The sequence below is a fragment of the Poromitra crassiceps genome, assembly GCF_964638095.1.
Source record: "Poromitra crassiceps genome assembly, chromosome: 3".
NCBI classification, from domain to species: Eukaryota; Metazoa; Chordata; class Actinopteri; order Beryciformes; family Melamphaidae; genus Poromitra; species Poromitra crassiceps.
In genome coordinates, this window is record NC_139625.1 from 45,918,604 (window position 1) to 45,932,708 (window position 14,105).

Below are 14,105 nucleotides of genomic sequence, written 5' to 3' on the forward strand. Positions count from 1 at the left end.
TATGTGTTCCTCTGTACCAGGGCTCTCTTGAAAATGAGAGCTTGCTCTCAAGAGATATCCCTGTATAAATAAAGGTGAAATAAAAAAAAAAAAAAAAATATATAATGTAGCGATCCGGGGTTTTAGCTAGGAACTGATGTGTGGGGTTGTTCCTGGGGAACGGGGTGTAAGTGGGACTTCCGGTCGGAGGGTGATGCCAGTGGGTATAAACAGGAAGCCGGGAAGCTGGTAGCTAGCTAGGAGCGTAGCAACCGCGAAGAGTTGTGTTCAATAACTGTGAATAAAAGCCTGTACCAACAGTAAGTCTCCCGGCAGACGCCGGCAGAGGTCGTCACATTGGTGTCAGAAGTAAAGCGTGGAGTTATTGCCTCCGTTGTCGGCCGAGATGGGGAAGAAACTTCTCAGGAGGGAGCGGAGGAGGAAAAGACGAGAGGCGGAGAAAGAGAAAGCCCGGGAGATCAGCCAGGCGGCCGGGGAGAAGCACGGGCAGGCGGACAAAGTCGCTCCCGCAGCGGCCCAGATGGAGCGGGCCGTGGAAAGCCAGGTGATGGCGAGGGTGAAGCTCGAGCCGGACGCCGGAGCCACCGTAGCCACGGACGCTATCACGCGGGCCGGTGACGAGGCTATGGCACGGGCCGCGGCAGCGGGGGATGGCGCCCGCAGAATCAGGAAGGACGTGAGCGCCCCGAAATACAATGGTAAAGGCGAGTGGAAGGCGTACTGCCATCAGTTTAATGTCGCTGCAGACATGAATGGCTGGTCGGGAGAGGAGAGAGCCAACCATCTCGTGATGTCCCTCGAGGGCGATGCTATAACGTGCGTGTCGGCGATGGCCGATAAAAAGGACTTTGATGTGGTGGTGGGGGCCCTGCAGAGACGCTTCGGCCGATGCGAAGAGCAGGGCATCGTGGTCGCGGAGCTGTGTAACAGACACAGACGGCCGGGTGAGTCGCTGCGTGCACTGGCAACAGACATTGAGATTCTCAGCCGGCGCACGTACAGCCAGCTGCCGCCGGAGGCGCTAGATGAGTTGGCCAGAAATTACTTTATCCAGGCCATCGAGCCGCGGGGTCTAAGCAACCAGGTAATGCTGTGATGGCCGAAAACACTGGAAGAAGCGCTGGAGTTGGCGCTGGAGAGAGAGACTGTGGAGGGCTGGGGCACGAGCAGCGGCATGATGGAGGCCGCTGCCGTGGCGAGAATGGCAGTGGAGAGCCCGCCACGGGAAGAGCCAGCGTGGAAGAGTGCGTTGGCAGAGCAAAGCAGCACGGTGCGGGAGCTATCCGAGTCGGTGCGCCAGTTAAAAGAACAACTGGTCCGAAGCGCGACCCTGCAGCCCCCCCCCCCCCCCCTATATATATATATAGGCTATATCAATGAAACATCCACTGGAAGCTTTGAACAAAGAGAGGAAAAAAGCAACTGTATTCACTGTATTCATACGCGGGGGTGGGCCAAATTCTTCCGGGTCGTGTTAACACTTCTCGCGGTCACGGCACGAAATACAAAAGAACGTCAGAAGAAGAGAGTTGTTTTTGTAGCGGACGGTGCAGGGGGTAAAACAAAGAACGTAACCTACTACTTTGAGCTCGGTACACAGCCAGGTCAGATAACGTTATCATCGACAATGACGAGCACTTTCTTGTAAAACATAGCCTACCTGGACTCCAACAAAGAAAGCTTCAGATGGTTTTCTCTCCTCCGAGCGCAGTGCGAGCCATTTACATCTATAAGACCTGCAGATGTTAACGTAATTCCCTGGAATGCGAGAATTAACGAGCCAGTTACATGGCATTGCATTCTTAGACATTGCCGTTTGCTTTTATTTGGTATGTTACATACATTTGGCTAAATTATGGCTAGAGTTAGGTGATATTGAAGCAGCCTGCCTTTTTCTTTTTCTTTTTTTTTAGCCGGAAGTCGTGACACGACCACACAACCGGGTCAAATAGGCGTGGCTACATAAGGTGAATAGCTGTAGCATGGATTCCTGCGTGCACGCACACACACACACACACACACACACACACACACACACACACACACACACACACACACACACACACACACACACAGATGCTGCTCGTTGTCATCTTCTGTTCCATTATCAAAGCCAACAGTGCTTTTCTTTTGCTGCCTGCCAGTGCGCGGCGGTGAGCTGACACCCAGTGGGAGAGCCCGCCTGGGGACAGATGGGTGTAATTATGTTATTTTTACCTCCTTCAGGAGCTAGCTGGGAGCACGGAGAAATTAACATCACACCTGTGTGTAATTGGCTAAATTAGCTCATCGAGCGGCAGGGCTGCGACAGAAGTGGACGCGGTGTGTGTGTGTGTCTGTCTGTGTGTGTGTGTGTGTGTGTGTGTGTGTGTGTGTGTGTGTGTGTGTGTGTGTGTGTGCACGCCTGCTTGTGTGTACGCATGCTTGCGTGCATGCGTGGGAGGCAGGTAAAAACAGAGGAGTTGTTTAGTGTCTCTTGGAGAGGCTGCCAGGGGAACGAGATGTCACACCTGGAATCGAAAATGTCACATTACCGTTACGTGTGTGCTGTGTGCGTGCGCACACACACATACACACACACTCTCTCTCACACCCCCACACACCCCCCCCCCCCCCCCCCCCCCCCCCCCCCCCACACACACACACACACACACACACACACAGAGTGACGGCCCTATCCATCTGGGGGCGCGGATTTCGCCGGCCACCGCTTTTCTTCTTTTGCAGTTTTAAGACAGATTTAGAGGAATATCTCATTTTAATTTAGCATTAGGATTAGACTGTTGTGATGTCATTATTCAGTTTTAACCATCAATAATTGTTCCTTTTCTCATTAGAGTAAATACTGTATATTTATTGCACTGCAATGAACACTGCAGTAACAGTAGTGCAAAATCTAAGTTCAAGTTTCAATTAGCAGCAATGAAATGGTATGAAAACTAACTACCGTATCTTAATCATCTTACCTAAATCATACATGAGGTCAATTTGTTGTAAACAAAGACATATTACCGTATTAATTTACCATGGCAACATATAGACAGACATCCAGAGCTAAAGATCCAGAGAGCAATCCAGACAGAGATCCAGAGATAGAAATCCAGAGAGCTATCCAGACAGAGATCCAGAGATATTTAATAAATCTAATATAATCAAATCTAATCTAATCAAATCTAATTTAATAAATCAATTTGTGCTTAACAAAGACATTATTAGTTTACCATTGGCAGTGGCAACATAATTAGACAGTTAACTTACCTGCAACACCATCCTCTACATCCAAACCAGGAGTTGCAGTGGAGTCATCTCTAACTGTGTGTGACAATTATAATATATTGTCATAAATAGAACATACCATGCAGAGTAGATAAGATAAATCAATGATTTATCTTATCTACTCTGCATGGTATTTTTTGCCTTGTATGATTTAAAATCATACAAGGCAAAGGCAATACAATTACACAAGTACAAGAAGACAACAACAGTGAATTGGGATTTTTAAACTTATTTTATATTGGCTGGAGAGCACACGTATCTATCAGTATACAGGTTGCACACAAAACTATTCAAAGAGAAGGCTGTGAGAAATTTTCACTTACCAGTCCTTTCATCATGTCTGGTTCGGTCATCACCACCACCAGAAAACTTCAGGATTGCTCCTTCTGAGAAAGTGAATATCTTTTTTTTTTACTGTTATTGTAGGCAGATAAATAATGTTTTATTGAAAGTGGAGGATACAGCAACCATACTGAATGGTAGGTTTCATTGCCAATCAACACTGCATACAAAATGTCCATCTTCTGTCAAACAGTAGCCTATGTATGTTTGTTTTTTTACCTAATTGTTATACACACACACACACGCACAAGATGAAGTTCATTTTCTCTGTGAAAAGACAGACAGGCAGGAAGTCGGGATGTCATGTGTAGGGTTGGGTACCGTTCACATTTGAATCGATACCGGTACGGTACCGGTACCTGGAATTCGGTACGGTACCAAAAACGGTACCTTTTTCGATACTTTTTTGAGTAAAAAAAAAAAAAAAAAAAAAAATTGCTACAACAAAAATGTACAGTTTCTAAAACAAATAAGTCCAAACTTCTCAATTTCAACATTGTTCTTTATTTAGATTTTTTTTTGTTTAGCAGCAGCACCCAACAAAATAAAACCCCTCCCTCCCTCCCTCCCTCTTCCCTCCCAAACCAAGAGTTTACTTGTGCAAGGTAATGGTCTGCTCCATCCATCAGCGGTCACTGCAATATGGTCAACTGCCCTGAGTCCCTCCTTCACATTCTTCTTCTCAACACGACACCAAGCTGGAATAAGTGTGTTTGTGAGAAGGTCTCTGGAGGGAGGGGAGTATTTTGGGTTCAGGGTCCCTGTCATCTCCCTATATATAGACAATAAAAATAACTATTGTTAGTAACTTAGCTTACTCTATGAATATCACACACACACACACACACATTATCACCCATTTATACATAAATAAATAATTTACCTGAACCATGGAGACTCCACCGTTGCGAAGGGCAACATGCCTTTTACAATGAAGGCAGTCACTGGCCCTGTGACACTCATTTACTTTCTGCCGGGGTAAAGCTGCTTTCTTCGCCAGGGTGAAGGGTGTCTCCTGTGCGACACACGGTGGCCTAGCAAAGAAAGCAAGAGTGTAACGTTGAATAACACGTCTCACGGTGACACGAACTGAGGATAATAATAACGTTAGCAACGCTAGTTACGCTACTAAACATGCTAAGCTATAAGCTACAACTATCCAGCTAACGTTAGCTAATTAAATGACGTTACCTGATGTTGAAGAAGTCGACGCCTCACTTGCGACACTTGAAGTTTCGTCGTCGTCGCTGTCCGTTTCAGCTAACGAAGCAGAGGAGCTGCTGGCTGTAGGTGCTTTGCTGCTGGTGGGGCTGCAGCGTCCACCCTCAGGCTATCGAACACTTTACAGTCTTCCGCATTTAAAAAGATTTTATGCTTGACCAAGTGTTTCCTCAAGTTAGAGGTGTTCCCCTGGCCAGCTTTGCACTTCGCATCGCAAATGTTACAGCGAGCGTTGTCTGAGTCTATCTTTGTGAAGTGTAGCCAGTGCCACACTTTGGACCGCAAGCGAGAGGCCATCTTCTTCTCTTCAGCTTGTTTTGGCAGTGACGTGATGACGTAACCCACCCTCGTGTGTGTTGCCTTCAAGTTTGCGTCGGAATTTCTATCTCGCTCGCTGTCTTTGTATCACTGAGATGCGTTCAAGTACCGACATTTTTAAATTATAATAGAAAAAAAAAAGTACCGAAATGAGGTACCGTTTCATGTCATGTGAACTGATACTCGGTAGTACCGCCCACTTTCGGTCGGTGCCTGTAAAAGTACCGAGTTCGGTACCCATCCCTAGTCATGTGTGGCCACTTGGAGTCTGGACAGCGCTGTTTGTTATTCGATAGTCACAGCCAATGTTGTTTTGTGCCATTTTTCTATAGATAGGCTACATTATGCTTAAACAGAGGCAGAGGAGGGGGGGGAGTAAATACATATAAATAGCCTAGTAAAAAGTAAAAGCCATTCTCTTACCATTATGCAGAGAAGATAGACCAAAGTGCTCTGTTTTCAGGAGGCTTTGGTCATGGTCCTGGAACCCATGATGTTGAAGTCCGATGTCCTTTCTTTATCCAGGATCGTATGAATGGGAGAGGGTCGAATTTGTTGAGAGGCCCATTCAGGTCCACGAACAACAGTGCGGTAAGGCTGCTAGCTCGCAGCCGATTCCTGGTCTTACAGTCTGTGTCAAGCAGAAAAGCCCCTCTCACACTCTGCAGAGGTCGGAAGGACGGTGTTGCTCGCCACTATAAGTCTTTTCAAGGTTTTACCGTGTCCCTGGTGTTCCTTGCCTTAAGATAAGATAGGACAAAGATTCCTTGATTGTCATTGCTGGTGCATACAACGGAATTCAGACGCACTGCCTGAGTGGAGGAGCTCAATAAAATATAATAATATAATAACTATAGACTAAAAAAGACTATTAGACTATTCATCCATACATCTTCACACAGGTACAGTACACACTGTGTACTACATGAAGCTATAGCGAAGGTTCTAAAAGAAGAGACCTGTTAGTTGTCAAGCCCTTCACTCTCCTTCATTTATTCACTCTGCCCTAAGGAGAAACCCTTTAGTTGTCACGAGAAACCCTTTAGTTGTCACGCTCACTCTTTCAAACCTGGCTAACCTGGATAAATAAAGGTTAAATAAAAATAAAATAAAAACCCCAAATACTGTGACACACATGCACACAGATTCACACACACATTATGGCTACGTATGCAACCGTATATTCTATTAAGCCTACTGAATAATAATTACACACCTTGTAGTTTCCAGTCTCGAAACTCATTGACAGCGTCATTGGCGGACTCTCCAAGAAGTTTAGCAAACTTCACCACCTCACGTTCTCCAAAGAGAACAAGTTGTGCCCCCTCTTCCGGCCAGAAGTGCTGATCCATAGGCTTCAACATTGTTACCAGGTCACTGTCAGGGAGACGCCTGGTGAGGTTATCGATGATTGACTGGTAAAATTGGGTTTTCTTTATTTTAGGCTGAGTTTGGGTGAGATCAACCCCTTTGAACTGGCCGCTGGCTATGCCTGTTTTCACTTTAATTTCCGTTTTCCCTCCTTGGTCCTTCATGGCAGAGAGCACCTCGATCGTTTGGTGAATGTGGTGGCTTGCAGTGACCAGAGACATGTCACGTCGCTGTAGCTTCAGGCAAAAAGAAGTATACTTCAAGTTTATTTTATTAAGTAAACTTAAGTAAAGACCAAGTGTACTTTTATGCAAGTATACTTATATACTCAAGTATACTTTATGCACCAAGTATACTAATATCAATATACTAGTAGTATACTCCAAGTGTACTTGCCTAATACTTCTTGACACTAAATTGGCACTAAATTGGCCCAATTCAGTATACTTTATGCACCAAGTATACTAATATAAATATACTAGTAGTATACTCCAAGTGTACTTGCCTAATACTTCTTGACACTAAATTGGCACTAAATCGGCCCAATTCAGTATACTAGTAGTATATAAGTAAGTATACTACTAGTATACTTTAAGTTTAAGGAAAAAGGATGACCATGTGAGATTCAAACTCAGGGCCCCTTCCTTTCAGCACAATGTCCTGTGTCTTATCCACTCGGCTATCCGTTCAGCTGAGTAAAGAAGTGAATGTTGACCATACCACTATATGTGTATCTGTCTCTATTCTAACACTATAGGTCGGATTGGGCTGAAAATTTGCATGGAGGTGGGTTATGATCTGGGGAAGGTCATGAGCAGATTGGAAAGTCCTGGAATCACCTGGAAAGTCCTGGGAAATCCTGGAAACGACCTGGAAAACACCTCATGCCCACAGCCCAGTTCGGATTGGGCTGAAATTTTGCATGGAGGGGGGTAGTGATCTGGGGAAGGTCATGGGCATGTCATCAAGTCCTGGGACCACCTGGAAAGACCTGGAAAATCCTGGAAAACACCTGGAAAACACCTTACGCCCACACCCCAGGACGGATTAGGCTGAAATTTTGCATGGCGGGGTGTTAGGATCTGGGGAAGGTCATGGGTCCATCACCAAGTCCTTGAACCACCTGGAAAGTCCTGGAAAATCCTGGAAACCACCTGGAAAATACTTCACATCCACACCCCAGGTCAGATTGGGCTGAAATCTTGCATGGCAGGGGGTTATGATCCGGAGAAGGTCATGGGCACTTCATCAAGTCCTGGAACCACTTGGAAAGTCCTGGAAAACACCTGACGGCATTGCACTGAATATTTGCATGGCGGTGGGTTGTGATCAGGGGATGGTCATAGGCAGGTTGTGTACTTCTGGAAACCATGTCTGGACACCACCATAATTTCCAGCGAAGCAAAAGTCACAGTGTATTGCTTTAATTGTGCCTATAAAAGGGATCATGGGCTCTGTTTTTCTGTTTCTTTCTCTGTTTCAATTGTCCCTCTGATGATTTCATTCATGAATTAATGTCTATGACAGATGTCACAATCTCTATGACATCATCACATCTATGACATCATCAGTGGTGGTCATCAGTGAGTGATGTCATCAGTGATGTGAAGTTGAGCAATTGTGTGCTGAGTGACATCACTCAAGCACTCTATTCTGGTAGCCTTAGCAGCCAGTATACATCAAGTCTGCTACTCTCATATATGGAAGAATTGTCAATAAAATCAGCCAAATGTGTATGGTGTATACTACCTCAAAGAAACCGATATGTCTGAAAAAGTATTTAATCGGCTATAATCTATCGACTATAAGGGACCACATGGAAATAAGCCTCTGGGATTTATTGTGATATCCTGATTTTTCCATTTTATATGCAGAACTGCTGTAGCCTACTTCAAATAAAACAAATCAACTACAAGCCAAGTATACTTATACTTTCTGTATAAGGCAAGAATACTTATTTATACTTTTCTTGTGTGTATCTCAATCACAAGTTTAAGTACAAGTACAAGCCAAGTATACTTAGACTTTTCTGTATACTGTGTAAGTACACTTAAGTATAAGTATACTTAAGTGTAAGTATACTGTATACTGTGTAAGTATACTTAAGTATAAGTATACTTAAGTGTAAGTATACTGTATACTGTGTAAGTATACTTAAGTATAAGTATACTTAAATGTAAGTATACTGGATACTGTGTAAGTACACTTAAGTATAAGTATACTCAAGTGTAAGTATACTTAAGTAACATTTTTATAAGTATATATTTGATAAGTATATATAAAAAGTAAACTGAAAGTATACTCTCTCATTTTAAGTTTAAAAGAAGTATACTAAAGTATACTAATTGTACACTTGTATAAACTTCTTTTTGCTAAGGGAGACTTTGTAGTTCACGTAACACGTCTTTCATTGTGGCTAAATCAGCAAGGAATCCAGTGGATGTCAGATGTTTATTTAAACCAGTGTACTTGGCCTTCTCTACACCAGAACGTGAGTCATCTTCACTAGCAGTTTTGAAGTGATGTGATAACACTGGAAAATCCTTCAGCACAGCTTTGGCAGTGTTGAAACTGCTTGACACCCATCTTATTGTAAACACTTGTCCGATTTTCAGAATCTGCATGTTCAGTTCAGCAGCAGCTTCCTCCAACTCCCTTGCATTTTTCGTGGACTGGTGGTAAAGAGAATAGAGTTTTGCAAGGAAAAACTCTAAATGATTGCAGCCAGCAACCACCTTAAGGTAACCTGACGCTGCCAGATGGATGTAAGTTGGTTCACATTTGTTTCACAACCTAACATCCTTGTGAATTTGTGGAACAATGCCGCCCCCATCTGGCTGAGTCAGGCTACCTTTAAGGAGTCATTCACTGCTAATTCTAAACGATGCGCGAGACAATGAACTGACTGAAGTCGAGGGAAATCCTGTTTCAGTCTAGGTATGAGTCCAGTCTGTCTCGTTAGAACAGCAGCCCCGTCTGTGGCTATGCTGATTAGATTTTTCCGAAGAAAATCTTCAGTCATCCCCGCTGCCTGAAGGCTGGTTTTCAGGGCATTACACAGTGACTCTGCATCTGTGCCCTGATCCAGTTCAACAATGTCCAAAAAACATTGTCCACATCTCCATCCCCAGTGACATCACACCTGACATAAATGATCATGTATGCACGTCCATGAATTGTGCTTTCATCCAGTGTTATGCTAATAAGGGAATCTTATGATTTGACATGAGAAACAAATTTTGTTTTCATCTCTGCTGCAATGTGATTTACGATCTGGGCACAAGAATGATCGGATCGGTGAGCTGGCCCGAATTTGGCACCATTCATTTTATTAAGTTTCATAAGGGGGTTCAATTTTGTATAAGGCAACCTTTCTTTAGCGATAGTATGCTGCCCTGAACGAACTAGCTGTTTCCTTAAGCAAAGTGGAGGTGATTACTGTGACTTTCTTCGGAAGCACGTCATCATTTTTTTGCTCTGCTATTTCAACAGCTTGTTTATGAGCAATACTGTCACGGTGTAAGTAAATATTTTTCCGCAACTTCCTTGGAACAGTGCTACTTAGCCTACAGTCCCATTCATCCAGGAATCGGCCAGATGCGCTCCAAATGATTTCTGTAAGAGTGTCTTTGCATGTTTACAGGGAAGGCATCCAATACACCCCTCCTTTGCAAACAACCAGGGGTATTTTGCCTTCCATGTTATCCACTGACTGGGTCCCCAGCATGGTGGTGGTTGCGCAATAGCAGCGCCTGCATCCCCCGCGTCCTCATCCGGTTCTCCTGCCTCGTCATCGCGCGATTCACGTTTAGTTCCTCTTCTGAATCTGATAGGTGTAGTATGGTGCTGCTGGTCGGAGAATCGGGTTCAGGTTTGGCGGCCGTGGTAACATATACAGTCTATGGTGGTAACGTTATCCACATTGGCTGTCACATCATCATCATCATCATCATCATCATTATCAGACCTGGCAGCAGAGCTAGTACTAGCAACTTCAGTAGCAGTTTTTTGTCTCTTTCCAAAACCGAAGTTATCGAGGCTTCTAAACCCCGTTGGCGGCTTCAGCCTTTTTTTCGGCGGCATGGTAACGCTCAGGGGCGCCGTAGTGGGGGGGGGAACCTAGGACGATTCTAGGGGCCCTTGAAGCTGACAGGGGCCCCCTTTTTGCAATTCCATCGCGGGCCACACAGGGGGCGCCCACGGGCCGCATGTGGCCCGCGGGCCGCCAGTTGAGTATCACTGGTCTAGTCTGTCCGGCGCCATCTGAACATTTATTCAACTTTTCTTAACTACTGGAAATTACCCTGTTAGACCTTAGTGAAATATGCTTACTTCACAGAGTGTTTACATTTCCCTCCTGTCTAGCGAACATTTAATCAATGCAAACAATTGTTTGCAAGCCGTTCCTAACTGATGAAGGAGGTGAGACACACACAGCAGCATTGTGTTGAATGACATGGTAGTTGGTACAATTGCAGTGGGTCTGTGGGGATTTATTTGTAATACTAATAATAATAATAATAATAATAATAATAATAATAATAATAATAATAATAATAATAATAGTAATAATAATAAAAAAATAAGAAGGATCAACACAATTTATTTGTCCACATAATGACCATTATATGAAAGGAAAAGCAGCCCACAAATGACAGCCAATGAGAAAAGGAGAACATATTAGATATTAAGACTGAATAATGATATCACAACAGTCTCATGCTAAACACTCTCCTGTTGGACTCCAAATGTGTATCAATATTCTTTCTAGTCATTAGTTGATAGTGTTTCTTTGTTCCCTCTGGTGTATTCAGAGCAGAGAGAGAGTATGATGATTCAACAGGGATGAGAGTGAGAAAAGGAGCAAATATTGATGGTTAAGACTGAATAATGACAACACTACAGTGTTATCCTAATATAAATTAAAATGCGATATTATCCTCTAAATCAGCTTCAAACAGCCCAAATTTTTCGGCCGCCGGCATCAGTGGGGCCCATACTATGTCCTGTCACGGGGCCCAAAATCCCTGGCGGCGCCCCGTAACGCTACTAGCTAAATAAGTAAAGATGAATTGTTAGCTCAGCCAGGGCGGGGCAGGCTGTTGACATCACGTGATGTTGCACACACATTGGCTTCTTCTCCACCAGCTGGGTTGTAGTAGCGTTAGTAGAACACGCGCTCATGGGCGACGCATGGTGGCTTGGAGGTGAAATGCAGCCTATTTCACACAAACAACAATTCACACGGTAGTTTTGGAAAACTGAAAACATGTTTCTTATTTAGCCTATTTATCTAGTTAACATAAACAATTTAATTCTTACATTGAAAAATAAATTATTTGAGAGAGAGAGAAAAAAAAAAAAAAAACTATATTGTGGGGGTCCCACAGGTGTGGGACTATGGGGTCCCAGACTCTAGCTATGGGGTCCGAGACCTCATAGGTCCCCCCATAACTCGAACCCTGGATAGTTATAATAATGCAGTATTACTCATAATCTCTTATAAAACGTTTTCATTGGAGTGGTAGTGAAAAGGGTTCATAACAGATTGTAATGTGTTTATAAATAAATTCAAGAAACCTAATAATGTGATACTCTATCCCTGGAGGGAGATTCTCTGTTGTCTTCAGAGGTCAGAGTCACAGGGCTCTCTGAAGCATGGCTTATCTGCTGGCTCCATCTAGTGTTGCTTTATTGTAATGGCTGCAGCTTCTAGTGTTGATTTATCTCTCTGACTATGAGCGTTCCTCAAGGAAGAAGCGCCTGTCCCTCCCTCATTACCACCACTGAGGTGCCCTTGAGCAAGGCTCTTAACCCCAACTGATCCAGTGGAGCTGCTCAGTGGCCAGCAGAGACTTTGGTTGTACTGGTTGTACTATGTTGTGGGGCCTTCCGTACCACTCCCAATTCAAGTTTTACTGGTAGAAATGAGGGAAACTCCACTGGGAATCTGGCGAACAAAGCTAGCAATGCAGTACACAGTAAACTAAGGGGACACCCAGGAGAGAACCCAGTACTGGAAGATGCATTAGAATGGGGCAGAGTATAGGAGCAAAGAAGGAATGTTTCATATTCAAGGTTAATAAAGAGATGGATGGGCTGGAGTTGGGAGAGGTATAGGCCTATAGGGGTGGCCCCTATTGAAACAATAAGAAAACATGATAATACTGATTATAGTGACATATGGGCGGCAAGGCTAAAAAACAACTGGGAACATCATCTCCAAATTCTACAAGATCCCAAAATCGGAAAATCAGGATTTTCATTTTTCATTTCAGATTTGGAAATCGTGAAATATAAATGACTGTCTGAGGGGGTTTCAGTCTGTACGACAGAACTATGGCTATAATATGGGCATAAAGTTCTGATGACATTGAGGGGAGGAAACCTGGGAGCGCGCTCAGGTCTTGTGGTGGAGCTGTTGGTTCTGTTGTATAGGATTGAGCAGGCTGGAGGTTCAGTGGTTTCTTTGGGTGCCAGCCCATGTGGGAGTGGAAGGGAATGAGGTAGCGGTAACGGATATGGCAGCTAAAAAGGCCCTGAAGAGAGATATCGATCTGAGAGTGCCCAATGGGACATATGAGTGTAGGACAGGTCCATTATTAAGAAGAGTATAACAGCTGTGTGGCAGAAAGAATGGGACAATGAAAAGAAGGGGCGTCATACGCTAGTCTCTCAAGCCAGACTGTCTCTTCTACATTCTGTGAATGCCATTTAAATAGTCTGTAATCCATGCCCATGAACATGGAAAAAGGAAGTTCGGGAGAGAAAAAAACGCTTCAGACTGGAAGAAGTTTGAACCGATGCAGGTGATTGGAGAGCGTATTTCTTTAATCACCTGCCTTAAGCGGGACATCCCCATCATCGCTCATTATTTTCCCAAGTTTCCCCAGCTCATAGTCAGACATTTTAAGCAGAAGCATTTGAAAATTGCGAGAGCCAACCGTCTGTTTTAAGAGCCTAACGACCTCTCTATCCACCTTATTTCTAGCTGCCATGATGCCTATGGGTGCTTTTTCCGGTGTAATAGACAGTTTTAACTTGACACACAAAAAAAAAGTCTATGAGGGTTTTACAGCGGAGCCATTCTGCTCTACAGCCGTAAGGGTTAATCATAGTCACTTTTATAAGTTTAGGGAAAAAAAATGACAGTCAAAATAACATTTAGATTACACGTGTGCTCAGTTTATCAAAATAACGGCTATTTAGAAATCTGGTTTTCTTTTTCAGCTTTATTTTATGCATTAAATGTCGTTCGGGTGCTGGGATAACGTAATGCATTATGGATAGTCAGCTACTGTGGCTAATGCTAGCGGCTAACGTTAGTTAGGCTACTTTACATGGCAGTAAACGCCACTGAATGACCAAATTGATTTAACTTTTAACCATTTCGAGTAACACTGTTTCCATACAGCCTTTCTCTTTCTTGTGTGTAACAGTTACATTCCATGAGCACTATGTGTTTGACAGTTTGTTGATTGTTGTTGTTTTCTGCACGGGCGTTGGTTAGTTGTTTATAACGTGACTATTTATAACGTTTATAATGTACTCCGGTTTCCGGTTTATAATTCGGGTCT